We start from the raw sequence: 15049 nt of genomic DNA on the forward strand, positions 1-15049 counted from the left end.
ATATCAAAGCCTGCTCTCAGCCAATGAGCTTAATGTCTGTGACTTTACCTAAGGGTGTATTTGAATCAAAATAAAATAAAAAGAGAGCTGCAAACCTTAAATGATCTATTTCATGGTTGATTCATCTTCCTTTTAACGTAGCAATCAAGTATGAGGTTCTCACTTAGGAGCTGTGAGGTCAAAGAAAGGGAGGGAGCGAGAGAGAGACAAAAAGAAACGACCTCATCTGCCTGTTACTGGAGTCAAAAATTCAACAAAGATTCTTTTATTCCAAGATTAGAAGTCGAGTTCTAAAATGCAAATCTCTGTGAATTTCAGCAGTGAAGCAGAAACAATTTACATCACAAAATATGTAAGTCCTTGGCTTTTTCTGGGTGAGTCCTTGGCTCGCTGATTTCAAGTAACTTCCCAAGGTGAAGGTGTGTGTGGGGGCTGGGGAGTCCTTGCTCCCCAGCTGAAGAGTCCTTGCTCTGTCCCACTTCGGCCACTAGGGCTCTTGAAGACTCCAGGCAGCTAAGATTCTTAAAGCCTACCCACCTCTGACTCCTCTCCGAATCCTTAGCTCTCTGAGAGACAAGATGGTGCTTAGTGATTACAAGGGGAATAATTGTTCTCTTGTCTCCAGTCTGGCTAGTGGTCCAGCTATGGGCCCACAGGTAATTAAAAGGGGGTCTTTCTTTGGCTGTAGTGGATTCTATACTTAAACTCTTTTTATTTAATTTTTATTTTATATTGAAGTACAATTGACTTACAATGTTTTGTTAGTTTCAGGTAAACATCAGAGTGATTTAGTTTCATATATATATACACACACACAAATATACACACATATTTATATATATATATATACATATATCTATTATTTTTCAAATTCTTTTCCTACTTAGATTATTACAGAATATTGAACACAGGTCCTATGGTATACAGTAGATCTTTGTTGGTTATCTATTTTAAATATTTATTCTTGACTGGACCTTACTTGGTATAAATTACAACTCACCTAGAGCAGCAGGTGCAATAGCTGGTTGTGAATAGTCTGCCCTAAAGTATGACATGAGTGGTTCTCTGACTTACCTTTGAGTTTGGGATGGAGTGAAAAGGAAGAATTTTCAGGAGCCCTTGACTTATTATACTTACAATACTTTGGCCACCTGATGCAAAGAACTGACTCATTTGTAAAGACCCTGATGCTGGGAAAGATTGAAGGCGGGAGGAGAAGGGGCCGACAGAGGGTGAGATGGTTGAATGGCATCACTGACTCAATGGACATGAGTTTGAGTAAACTCAGAGAGTTGGTGATGGACAGGAAGGCTGGTGTGCTGCAGTCCATGGGGTCACAAAGAGTCAGACATGACTGAGCGACTGAACTGAACTATTATTCTCTACTATCTGATCAGGTGAAGAATTTGGTCTCTAGCTTGAAAAAAGAAACTGGGAGATTTCTGAGGCTAAATATATGAGTAATGCAGACAGAGCCATCAGTCCTGTTTTTGCACCTGATGGATCTATAAATGGGATAATATCACCTCCCAGTTCTAGCAGACACCCACTAACTGCTGAGCTAGAAATGGGAATAATGAAATGCATGTAAAAGCTGTTTTTAATACGTATTCTTGGTGTAAAACAGAGTGCAGATACTACCCTGAGCCGTCCAGTGGGACAAACAAGTGCTGAGTCTGGAGATGGTTAGAGCCTTCACCCCACTGGCCACACCCAGAGCAAACTGTTCTCTGGGAACCAGCGGGTTAGTTGCTATGCTTCCCTGCTCCCAGCACTTTTATGTTTCTGGGATTTCTCCGCCTTTGCACTGGAGCTTTCTGCTACTTAACGAATGCCTTTTAAAGGACCCTGGGGACTATCTAGCCAGTTTGTGAAAACAAGAAGCCCTTTGACACGACCTCCTTTCTGCTTTGAGATAGGCAGGAGGTCTTCAAATTGTAAAACTGGCTTGTTTCCTCACCAGTGCAGACAGAGTCACTTAGGGATAATGTTACCCCTCACTCGGCTCCAGCCTGAGAAAAACAAAGCCCCCCAGCTATGCGATTGTGCTCAGAAAACAGGCTGAAAGGTTAAAAACAGACCTCCGCAGCCTAAATGTGTCACCTGGCTCCTTCAGGAGCTCTGCTAATGAGTAACTGGCGGAAAGACTGGCCGGTGGCAGAGAGCTATCACGAGGGAAGGTCAGAAAACCAGGAGGCTGCCTGGCAACATGGAGCTGCCTTTTTTATGGAACTTCCACAGGATCAGGGACTTGAGGATGGAACGGATTTGACCCAAGAGATGCATCCACTCCTGACAAAGTGGAGGCGATGTTACCCTGTGGGCTTTGGCCGGCGACCGGCAATCAGATGCTGTCTGATGGCAAAGGAGACCTGGCTGACAAAGGAGTATTGTGTGCGTCTCCAGGGAAGGCTTTGGAGTGCTGGGGCTGGGTGCTGCCTCGGCAGAGCAGCAGGACACGCATGGCAGGTGTGACCGTGTGAACGTGGGCTTGCCCTATCAATTACACCGAGGCCCCAAAGGCCGGCTACTGAACAGGGGTACCACACATCTCTCAAAGTGAGCAGCCAGCCTACATCTCCACACCCTGAGAGGTAAGAAGGGAGGTTGTACTGAGGGAGCTGTGGACTTGTTTCCCTCTGCTACCTAAGCTGGTGAGAAGGGCCTTGAGGGGACTACTTTGCAGAGCTTCACTGCACCCCTGGGAATTTCTGAGGCACACAGATCAGTGCCAGGGCCAAAGCCTGCAATGCCTCATGGTGGAGACTGAGGTCGAGAGGATGCCTGGAAGGAGGATTCCTGAGCAGAGTCTGCGTGTGCATCAGCAGGAGCTCCCACAATTTCTCAAAGGAACAGATGCTGTTTTCTCTTGTTGCAGGTGTGAATCCCACTGAAGGGTGCCCAACTGGGTCCCACTGGGCAGAGCTCTGTAAAAGGGGCCACAGGCAGTGTGGGCTACCAGAGACTGGTGCCGAGAGGGAGCCACATGAGCAGTCCAAGGGGGCATTGCCAGTGATGTGTGTGTGTGGGGACACAGACAAGTGAGGAAGGGTCACACCGTCATTCCACCACGCACACTGGCAGCAAGGCCATGGCCCAGGCACTCAAGATCACTCTCTTTACTCCCTTTATCTAATGGCAGGAACAGAGGAAGGCAAGAGGAACCAAGCCAAATGGTTCTGAGCAGGGAAAGTGCACAAGGAGGGAAAAGGTGGGTGGCAGGTCACAGAGTGAAGAGAAAAAGGAAGTGGTCGACTTTCCCTTAATGTTCTCTTGCTTTGCAAAAGTCCAGGGATGGAAAGCTTCCTCATCAATGACACTCTCACCCTACAGCAGCTGTCAACTGCAAACATCACACAGGAATTTCCTCCCCTCTGTCTGGATTGTGAGTTTCTCAAGTTCACCCCAAAGAAAAGTCTTGAGTGAGGCCAGGCAAGGCTATTCAGAATGAAGTGTTTAGGAGGCAGGACACCTAGGTATAAGCTTAGCTCTTCTGGAACTACTAGCTCTTCTGGAACGACTGAGAGAGCCTGAACAACCTATTTTATCTACTGTAACGTCAAATTCCTCGGTTTTAAAATGAGGGAGCCAATGGTTTGAAGGTTCTTTGAGCCCTAAAGTTGCAAGACTGTTAAATTTATGACTTAAAGCACCTTCCTCTCTGCTTTCCCAGGGGTGATACCTATTCGTCTGCAAAGGAAAGGAGGTGTGGTGACTGCTGGCGGCCAACTGGGTCCCCCTTCCCCACCATCCCACCATCCCTGGGTGTTTGGCTCTGACCATTAACCTCACAACTACCCTATCTCTAGAGAGCAGCTCTGCACTGAAGAAGGCTAGAGGCTGTCAAGGGTTCCAAAAGGCAGACCTCTTGTCGCAAGGCGGGTCACCTCTCCAATAATCCCACCAAAAAATCAGACTGAGGCTGGTCTCTAGCCAAAAACCCTCAGTATCCTTGGACCACCTGACACCTGAAGGGGATCATTTGTTAACACCCTCTTCTCTGGATCAAAGATTATTTTCAGTAATAACCATGAAATGAAATAAATAGTAATAATGGTCAGAAAAGACACAGAGACTGTGAATATTTTCTTTTCTGAACTTTGTAATAAGATCTATATAATCATGTCAATTAAGAATAAAAATATGACCATGCAAAAACAAGTGATAGAATAATACTTTTAAATCACTTACTGTATTTTTCTATTTGTTGTTGTTGTTCAGTTGCTAAGTTGTGTCCAACTCTTTGCAATGCCATGGACTGCAGCATACCAGGTTTCCCTGTCCTTCACTATTTCCCAGAGTTGCTCAAATTCATGTCCGTTGAGTTTGTGATGTTATCTAATCATCTCATCCTCTCTTACCTCCTTCTCCTCCTGCTCTCAATCTTTCCCAGCATCAAGGTCTTTTCCAATGAGTCACCTCTTTGTATCAGGTGGCTGAAATACTGGAGTTTCGGCTTCAGCTTCAGCCCTTTCAATGAATATTCAGGGTCGATTTCTTTTAGGATTTTTAGGTTTGATCTCCTTATAGAAAAAAACCTCTCTGTTGGTCTCTCTCAGTTATGAATAACAAGATGACATTTTCTGGTTTCCAGTGGCAGCTTCTATGGATCTGCCACTGACTCCACCAAGATCGGTGCTTTTCATATTGTCATGTTACAGCGTAGCCACATCTATCCACCTAACTTTACTCAGTTTATACAGAAACACTTTTTATTACTTTCAAAAAGTTTCTTTCACATGAATAAGCACACACAAGGTAACTGGCGGAATACAAACCTAACCTGGATGTACACAGGATGAAAGGAAACTGCTTTTCTTCAATTTCTGACTTTCCCACATTACAGACGGGGGGCGGGGGCGGGGGCGGGGGGGGTGGCTGGAGGGAAACTGTCTCCAAAATCACACGGGGCAGCCCTGGAGGGTACACTTTCAATGAAATGACCGTGTAGCAATCTGGGAGGTGGAATAACAGAGACAGCCCTATTTGGTTGGGAAACCAGGAAGGGAAGGTAGCATATGACACTCATCTACAGGAGACTGCACACTTGCATCCTTCATTCTAAACAGGGAGGGTTTCCCACGGGCCTCAATGTCTTGCGAGCCTCTCTCAGCTCTGAATGAGAAAGAAAGCTCCAGGTGCTGAACCACACACACAAAGACAGGATTTACACTGCACTGAATACGTGTGTGCTTATTCTTGAACCTTGCGAAGATGGGAGGAGAGGGGGCACAGGAAGATGGGCTCCATTAATTTAATTCTGAGTTATACAACCATAAGACCAGGCTGCTGCATTGTATACAAACAGCAATACACAGTCTGGGACTGAAAAGTTTCCTTTAGGGAAAAAAAAAAAAGCCTTGTTTATGGTTTCACTGATTTTCAGAGAATTAAAAAAATGATTTGATTCTGTGGTAGTATCTGGAGGTATCTTCTCTTTGAAGCCTTAATGAATAATCAAAAGTACCCTGTTGGGGAGACCAGGACAGCCACACAGATCAGGCAGGTCACAAATGTGGCCAGCGGTGCTGTCCCAGATCCTGACTGCGAAGCCTGCACAGGAGGGAGACATTTCTGAATAAGACATAATTACATGTCCAGGAGGCTCTCACTGTTGGGCCGGTTACGTGTTGGATGATGAACAACACTGTTTCAAAAACACTGAGGGCTTTTTGAAGATCCTTATGCTTGGGGTTCTTACCAGCAGTTGGCACTCAGCGTAAACGCCATCTCCCAGAATGGATGGCAGACGTGGGCCACCTGTCCCGGCCTTGTTTCATTATTCGGAGTAAGGAGGGGAGGGGACTGCTGTCTGCCTGTAGACAGCCTTTCCATGGGCAGGCCAGCCCCTACCCTGATCTGAAGTCATTTGGTCCCTTCTGGGGACCCACCCACACTTGTGTAAAATTTAGTAGGCAGTTTGGGGTCAAAAAAGAAGCAATCTGGGCTTTTATGCCAGCTCTATAACTAACTTCTTATGGGACCTCTGGGCAAGTTCCCGAGCTTGGTTTTCTTATCTGTAAAATAAGGCAACAGCAAAGCTGCCCTATGATCTCCTAGGAGCATCTGTAGAAACAAATGACTCTTATCACTACATGACAGGGTCACAATTCCTACCATATTATCTGACACACAGGCAGAGTCATGCAACCCACTCTCCACAGGCCTCTGAAAGAACACCCAGCTTTCTCTAGGTTGAGACCAGGCACCCCACTGACCCTGAGGGTGCAGTGCCTCCCTGTGGAACAGGACATATCCTTCACTCACAGACGGGTCTTTTGTCCTTGATACTAGGCCCATGATGGAGGAGATCCCACCTCTAGGTGGGTCTGCACAGGCTCGCTTCCACTGCAGTTTCAAATTTCTAGGCTTAAGCTCTACTGTGTCAGGGCTGTGCTTGTTAAATTTCCTCCCCAAGGCATTCAGCCCAGCACCATATGCATTAATACCCAGGAATTCATGATGATGGATGTGTCAGTTGGTAATAATGTGCATAATCTCTCCCCTCTGAATAGCAAGTGTCAACACATCTTTGTTGTAAAGGCTGGGACCTGACATGTGATAAACCAGGCCATTTAAAACACAAGACTCTCTGTCTCAGACTCTTCCCTTGTCCTGCTCCAATCAAACCAAGAACAACCTTCCCAATTCCAGGCACAGGCATAATACCCTGTGCTTTTTGGGGAAGTCAGAGCATACAGATTCTGACTTTGGCATGGCAGAAAATGTTCCCTTTGATGATGGCTAACCACTGGTCTTTAAGTGAAGGACTGATTTTTAAGAGGGAAGCTAAAAATACTCTTTTCCACTCCTTGAAGTAAATCACATGTCTCTTGAAATCTCTTCCCTTCATTCCTCACTTTCTGAAAACATGAAGTTAGCAAAATACAAGTGATTAGCCTAATCACACACATTCGAATCTAAAATGCCACAAATAAATATATTTAGAAATGAAAAACAGCCAAAGTGTCTAATTTAGAAGCAAGAGTTTGAAAACAGAAACAATTAAAATACACTGGGAATACAAAGCTGAGGTCTAACGCTTGCCCATCACTTTGGAAACTCCTTCAGGCTTTCTATAACCCCCTCTCTCCCCCTCAGTCCACACCTCTTCCCCCACCTCTCACACCTTTCCAAAGATCTGCCACCAAACCAGCACTCATCATAACCTGCCCAAGGGAGGCAAAGGGAAAGTGGTGAGAGAGCAGGAGTCAGGAGACCTGGGTTTGGCCATTTACCAGCTTTGTGTCCTTGTACAAGTTGTTTTACCGACTTGAACCCAGATTATTCAGGTCATAACCACCATCCCTTCCAGAGAGGTCCAAAAAAATTACATGAGATGATGTGGACAAGTGACTCAAACTATAAAGAGCTGTGTCAGGGTTAGCATTCTTCTTAGGATTTCTCAACCTTGTCAAACCTTTCTTCCATCCCGGCCTCACGGCTCAGATGCACCCCGATGGCACCTTCTTTTTCCCACTTTCCTCAAGCTAATCACTAATGGCACCACCTCCTCTCCTACTCTTCTAGCTGCCTCCCCCCAGCCCACGGACCACTGTCCTCCCTGCCTACTATTTCCTATCTCCTTAAACAGTGATGAGGATGCAGTATCTATGTCCCCAACTTGATTCCCAGTTTCCAGGGAAGGCAAAGACTTAGTCAAATATGTCTCTGAGCACTAGTCTAGATCAACACCATCAGAAAGCACAGCATATCCTCTAGAATAATGAAAATAAAAACAAAAATAAATAAGTGGAACCTAATTAAATGTAAGCTTTTGCACAATGAAAGAAACTATAAGCAAGTTGAAGAGAGAACCCTCAGAATGGGAGGAAATAATAGCAAATGAAACAACTGACAAAGAATTAATCTCCAAAATATACAAGTAGCTCATGCAGCTTAATACCAGAAAAAAGAACAACCCAATCAAAAAGTGGGCAAAAAACCTAAACATACATTTCTCCAAAGAAGACATACAGATGGCTAATAAACACATGGAAAGGTGCTAAACATCACTCATTATCAGAGAAATGCAAATCAAAATCATAATGAGGTATCATCTCACACCAGTCAGAATGGCTGCCATCAAAAAGTCTACAACAATAAATGCTGGAGAGGGTGTGTAGAAAAAGGAACCCTCTTACACTGTTGGTGGGAATGCAAACTGGTATAGCCACTATGGAGAACAGTGTGGAGATTTCTTAAAAACCTGGGAATACCCACGGCTGATTCATGTCAATGTATGGCAAAAACCACCATGATATTGTAAAGTAATTAGCCTCCAATTAAAATAATTAATTAATTTTAAAATATAGGGAAGAAAAAAAACTTGGGAATTGAACTGCCACATGACACAGCAATCCCACGGCTGGGCATACACACCGAGGAAAACGGAACTGAAAGAGACACATGAACTCCAATATTCACTGCAGCACTATTTACAGTAGCTGGAACATGGAAGCAACCTAGATGTCCATCAGCATATGAATGGATAAGGAAATTATGGTATATTTACACAACGGAATATTACTCAGCTGTACAAAGGAACACATTTGAGTCCATTCTAATGAGCTGCATGAACGTGGAGCCTATTATACAGAGTGAAGTAAGTCAGAAAGAGAAAGACAAATACTGTATATTAACACACATATATGGAATTTAGAAAGATGGTACCGATGATTCTGTATGCAGGACAGCAAGGGAGACCCAGATGTAAGGAACAGACTTTTGGACTAGTGGGAGAAGGAACGGGTGGGATGATTTGGTAGAGTAGCACTCAAGCATGTTCATTACCATGTGTAAAACCGATGAGCAGTGCAAGCTCCGTGCATGAAGCAGGGCGCCAAGAGCTGGTGCTCTGGGACAACCCAGAGGGATGGGGTGCAGAAGGGCAGGGGAGGGGAGTTTGGGGTTGGGGGGGTAAACGTGTATACCTGGGGCCGATTCATGTCGATGTATGGCAAAAACCACCACAATGTCATAGGGTAATTATCCTCCAATTAAAATAAATAAATTAAATAATAAAAAAGAAGTTGCTCAACGTGCATCTGTAAAAATAAACAGTCAGGAGTGCAAAAGGCAAAGACCTCTGGAGTCTGACACGGGACACAGAGCAGCACAGTGTGAGGACTGGTGTAACTGATACTGAAAAGGGGGTGTTTATCCAGCAAAGGAAACTGTGGAAAATGGTGGGAAGTGGCCTGCTTCAGGGGAGACCTGGCCCACAAATAACTTAATGTTCTAAAGGAACTGTGCACTGACTATTTTAACAGAAATCAGTGACCACTATCATAGATCAGTGGGGGTGGGGGGGTGGGGTGGGTGGTGATAGGAGTTTCACATATTATAATACATATCATGTAACTTCACTTTGGCCTCGGCAGTAGTCACATTATTTCATGTATGAGTGGACGTAAGGTCAGATTCAAGTCCTTCAAGAAGTTCCACCTTTGAAATGGTTATGGGGCCCTGCCTGTGATTATGAGGCCCTATGATTCAAAATAAAGTTTCACTTCTGAAGACAGTAAAAATTTTTACATTGAAAATAATCTCTTACTGTATTTCCTGATTTTAAAAATTAGTTAAATTTTGCCTTTGAGGTATGGTTTGTCTGGAGGTTACCACTGCCTCACTGGAACTTCATACGGCGTCTACCCTAACTGATGAAGTGTATACCCAAAACGGGATTTGCAAGGAAATCCAGTGGGATATAAGACAAAAAAAAAGTGAAAATGTTTGTAGTTTTCAAGGTTTTCAGAATACACATAACATTATTATAGTCCTGTTCATTTTTTATCAATATATTAACATCCATAGACTGACAGGGGGAGGTGGTGGTCTTAATCAAATTTTTTTTTTCATTGACATGGCTGTAACAATTAAAATCAAGCTGGAGGCCAAGGAGCAATCCAGCTCTGAAGAGATGCTTGCAAATAACCCCTTTCCTACAGAGAAAAAAATCTGGCAGGTCAAATTTTCCTAGAAGGAACGGCTGGGAAAAGCTGATAAACCACACGAGTGCTTCACTGGTCTTGGTCATTTGCAGTTCTCAATTTAGAAAGAGGAAACATAAAAGAATGGCATGGTCTTCCAAATCCCAGCAGAATGTAAAAAAGGGAAAGTGAATATCCTCCTTAAAAAGGTTCAGAAGAGGAGGCCTTTGATCTCCTGTGTCCTAGACAGAATTTCTGAGCTCAGGGCTATATGGCTTCCCCACAAGGGAGTTACCTAACATCCACTTAGGCATAAACAGAAATATTCCACATTAACTGTAGGACAGCTTGCCATATTCCACATTAGTTCTGATTCATATTTATTCAGGTCACCTTCACACACCATTAACTCAGTTACTCACCATTAGATACCATATGTGCACCATTGTGGGCCTCTGCGTCTCCAGGAAAAAAATCAATCACCAGGGAACCTATCTAACTGGTAGGTCTGAAAGTTCAGCTGGTAAAGCATATGGACATAGCACAGGGCTGAGGCTTAACGCCACTTAAAAACATTAAAGTGAGAAAGCTTTAAAAAAAGGAGAAAATCTGGAAAAGGCAGAGGGTGCCAGCACAGTGCAGATGTTAGCAGGTCTCTTAGATGAATTTTCAGATGTTCCCAAACTGAGCATTCACGAAATTTAAATAGGCTGAATTTAAAAGTCAGTATAATATTAGTAGGAATAACTTTCGCAGACTGAAAAACATCTAATATATTTAAATTAAGTGAGTTTGTAAAAACACTTAATTAGAAAATTGCCATTTGCAAGCACTGATGAACTAATGGATCGAGGCAATGATTCTTAATAGCTGAGAACATCAAGAAAAACAAGATAAACAGACTTCTGTACCCCCTGAGGGTGGTCCCCAACCACACCTCCAACGTGGCCTTCCAAAGAGTCAAACCTGAATTTGATCAAGCTGGAATCTCTTATCAACCGATTTCAGAAAAGAGAGTAGGGAGAGAAAGATGGCAAATCACACCATGAGTATGCAATTAATAAAATTCAGACTGTGGGAATCTACAGGATAAATAACCCAGTTTCTTCAACAAATGAACCTCCATTAAGAGACTTATATAGAACATACCCAATCATAATGTGTGGATCTTATTTGCATCCTGACTGAATAAACTCAAAAAGATTATGAGTGTAGTCTAAGAAATCTGTATTCAATGTTAAGAACTTAATAATTATTTTCAGGGGTGATAATGGTACTGTGGTTAAACTGTTTTGAGACTTGATAGAGGTACACAATGAAATACTTAGGGATGAAATAATGAAATGTTTGGATTTGCTTCAAAATAATCTTGGGGTGGGGGACAAAGAGGAAATACGGCTGGCCATGAGTTGATAACTGGTGAAGCTGGGTGAGGGGCTCATTATAGTAATCTTTTACTAGATATTCTCCATGATAATATACACAAGTCATCATACTTTATTCTGAGAAAAGCATTCAAACACTCAGAAGTGTTCAAACGTTTTTTTCTTTTTTTTGCTGTCCAAGGTAACGATTTTGATGTTTCCTAATTTCTCATCACTCAGATTGCTGTAATCATAGGATTGATTGTACATAGGGGAATAATCCTGATTCTTCAACAGTCACCTAATCAGTCACCTTATCTTGGGGATTTCCAGGCAAGTTATCCACTCACAGACATGTTATTTCTTCTGGCTCTGGAGCTCTCAGGTACACACTGAATACACAATTCTCTCTGTCTATAAGTCAGCTCCTTCCTCCCAATATTTCTGGTCCTTCTCATTCTTCTTCAGCAGACAACTGTTGAGGACTGGGTCAGGATGAAAGTGGTCCCTCCCTCACCCTCCAGCATGAGGTTAAAAGACCTTGCCAGCTGCTTTGTGCTCGGCTGAACAGGACTCCTAGCAGCCACATTAGTGGGCATGGTGCGCTGTGTGCTGGGCTCTCAGTCTGTGCTGTGACTTTTCATGCAGCATTTCAATTAATCCTCACAACCACTTTAGGAGGAAGGGATTGCTGTTGCCACCTTACAGATGGACAAACTGAGGCTCAGAGAGATCAAGACGCCTGTCTAAGGTCATCTTGCAAATTACATGGCAGAATCAGGATTGGAACAAAGCTCTTCACCATCACTCTATGAAAGTGAATGTCTCTGACAGCTTATTTAGTAAAGAGACTCTGTCATATGTATCTTTTTTTCCTGGCCAAGTGCTCTTTGACATACTCCTGTTGGGGCAACATCTTTATTGTTCTTTATTTTTACCTCTATCCCAACTTTAGTTTATCTTGAGACGTTATCCTACACAGGCATATTTACTGGGCATCCTCCCTACCCTTCATTTAATACAAAGATTAGCTCAGCACATATCCCTCTGGTGGTAGAGACAGCTGGTAGTCACACTCCTCTTCTTATGAACAAAACTCCACTTCTATTTAGGGCAAAAATAGTTCCAGATAAAAGGTTACATTTCTCAGTCTCCTTAGCAATTAGGGTAGGTCAGGACTGTGTACAACTCTCAAGAAAACTCTGAAGAGGGCTGCCTCACCTGATGGGAAAGGAATTTGGGGAGAATGGACACATGTATGTGTATGGCTGAGTCCCTTCACTGTCTACCTGAAACTATCACAACATAGTTAATCAGCTAGACCCCAATCCAAAATAAATAAAGAAAAATAAAGAGGGCTGCCTCACCAGAGATGTTTCCTTTCTATCCTTCCCTCTTTCTCTTGCATCCTAAGTGGACTGAGGACCTAATGGTTGGAGTTTCAGCATCCATACTGGATCAAAAGATAAATTTGAGGATGGGTGGGCTTCCTCCATGGCTCAGCAGTAAAGAATCTGCCTGCAAGGCAGGAAACACATGACAACCCACTCCAGTATTCTTGTCTGGAGAATCCCATGGACAGAGGGGACTGGCGGGCTGCAGTCCACAGGGTTGCAAAGAGTCGGACACAACTGAAGCGACTGAGCACACACGCACGAATGCACATCACTGTGGCAGAGCAGGAAGACAAAAATAGGCTGGATCCCAGATGACAGGCCACTAAGCAACCCCGAGTTGCCTGTCACTCTCAAATAAGAGAAAGTAAAACCCTCAATTTATTTGTGAAATTATTTGTGTCTGTGTGACCTAATATTCACATTTGAAAGCAGTCCCAAGTTTAGTTAACATAACCAGCCATTGCAACACTCCAATTTGGGGAAACTTTAATGCCAACATTTTATCTATGCAGTTACTCATTTGACTGGCATTTCTTCTAACACTGCTGAGGTCACTCTTCCCTTTTGCATTTTCCATCAATGGCTTGTTCAAATATTTCATATTTTGCCTCTGATAGCTGCTCAAACCCTGACACTTAACTGGCTCTCTATAGTCTGGTCACAAGCTAATTCTGCACATTTAGAAATAACCCATTATTTTACTTTGCCTCAAATTTTTGCTCTGACACCCTTTTGAGGATTTCTGCCAGCATACCAAAATGTTCCCAGTGCTTACTATTATGTGATTCTGGCTGATAACAAGGTGCTCCTTATGCCTTATCTCACCTTCCACAAGACTGCTGCTGCTGAGCACAGCTTCTGCTGAACTGTTCTTTATTTTCTCTGTTAAGACCAATATGACCTCATTATATATGCCCCAAGCAAAATAATACTAGATTTATTTCTTTTAACAATACTTTTCAAAGTCTAATACTCTGTATTTCTTCTTCCTCCTGAGAATGTTCAATATTCTTCAATTCCAGCGGGTTTATTATTTTTCTCTAGTGTTACATCATTATGGGTTTTTCATTTCTTATTGTCATACCCTATTCATGTGTTGATAGATACTTATAGATACCCAACCTTACATGTGTCTTATAAAAAAATTATTCACAGAGACTTCCCTGGTGATTCAGTGGCTGGGAGTCTGCTTGTCAATGCAGGGGACACAGGTTCAATCCCTGGTCCAGGAAGATTCCACGTGCTATGGAAAAACCTAGCCAATGAGCCAACACTATGGCGCCTATGCTCTAGAGCTTATGCTTCTAGAAGCATAAGCCTATGCTTATAAGCCTATGCTTTTAAGCCTATGCTTCTCAGCCTATGCTTCTCAGCCTATGCTTCTCGTGGTCTTCAACTATTGAGTCTGTGCTGCAACTACTGAAGCCCATTGTGCCTAGAGCCCGTGCTCCGCAACAAAAGAAGTCACTGCAGTGAGACGCCTGTGCACCGCAGCTGGAGAGCAGCCCCAGCTCTCCGCAACTAGAGAAAGCCCATGTGCAGCAACAAAGACCCGTGCAGCCAAAAATGAATAAATAAACATGCTACTCGATCAGCAGCTGATAATTTCTCCAATGGGGAGCCAGAAGTGAGGGCCTTTACCTGGCACAGGGAAAGATCAGGTGATTAATAACCTTCTAGTCAACCTTTCATTCTTCATTCTCTTTGGATTTAATATATACTGTGGTATATATATGCTATCTTGACATAAATGCTGACCTGGAATTTTTAATGTTCATTTTGCTTGTTTTTTTGGCCAGTTACTGGGATTCAGATTCTTTTCCCATACTGTTGTTTAATACATAAAATTATTTTGAGAAAGGGAAGATACGACAGAGTCTAAAGGAGAAAAGTACAGTCAGTTCTGCTAACACACATTTCCTCAATGCCAATAAGCTTCTACATGAGGGATAAGGAGTGATGTGAACACAGCATGTTAGTGGCGTTCATACACGATTTCCCCCCAAGTACATTAATGTTCTATAGAATCAGAAACAGCAGATGAATGCAAAAGAAAACTCACTCAGCTGTATGCACAAGCCACAGAGGGACAGAGGACTGGACAGCATGAATGTTCTCCCTCCTGGCTCAGTGTGGCCATAGGCTCCATCTGGGAAGTACTCCCGTGGGGTTCTCCTCCATCACTGTGCATCTGATCCTGTTCCCATGAAGCGGAAGGAACCTCCAGTCACCTTAACCTCCCCTCTTTCCCAAGCATACTGATTTGACCTTCTTAAAGGTAAAGTTATATATTTATTATAGTATTTACTTCTTAGGCGTTAAATGTATCTTTTCCAACCCTGCTGCAGTTTTTATT

General features: G+C 43.2%; 1 protein-coding gene and 1 long non-coding RNA gene across 4 annotated transcripts in view; one reads left to right on the forward strand and one right to left on the reverse strand.

Annotated features, from left to right (window-relative positions):
* The window catches only part of MGAT5 (alpha-1,6-mannosylglycoprotein 6-beta-N-acetylglucosaminyltransferase), a 405616-nt gene that overhangs the window by 67446 nt on the left and 323121 nt on the right, over positions 1-15049 (reverse strand). The gene's annotated exons all lie outside the window — the stretch shown is intronic.
* On the forward strand, positions 1962-4158 carry LOC138434012 (uncharacterized). The gene is made up of 2 exons (XR_011254600.1): positions 1962-2594; positions 3674-4158. It is a non-coding gene; the product is annotated as an uncharacterized lncRNA (long non-coding RNA).

Source organism: Ovis canadensis, chromosome 2 (genome assembly GCF_042477335.2).
Source record: "Ovis canadensis isolate MfBH-ARS-UI-01 breed Bighorn chromosome 2, ARS-UI_OviCan_v2, whole genome shotgun sequence".
NCBI lineage: Eukaryota > Metazoa > Chordata > Mammalia > Artiodactyla > Bovidae > Ovis > Ovis canadensis.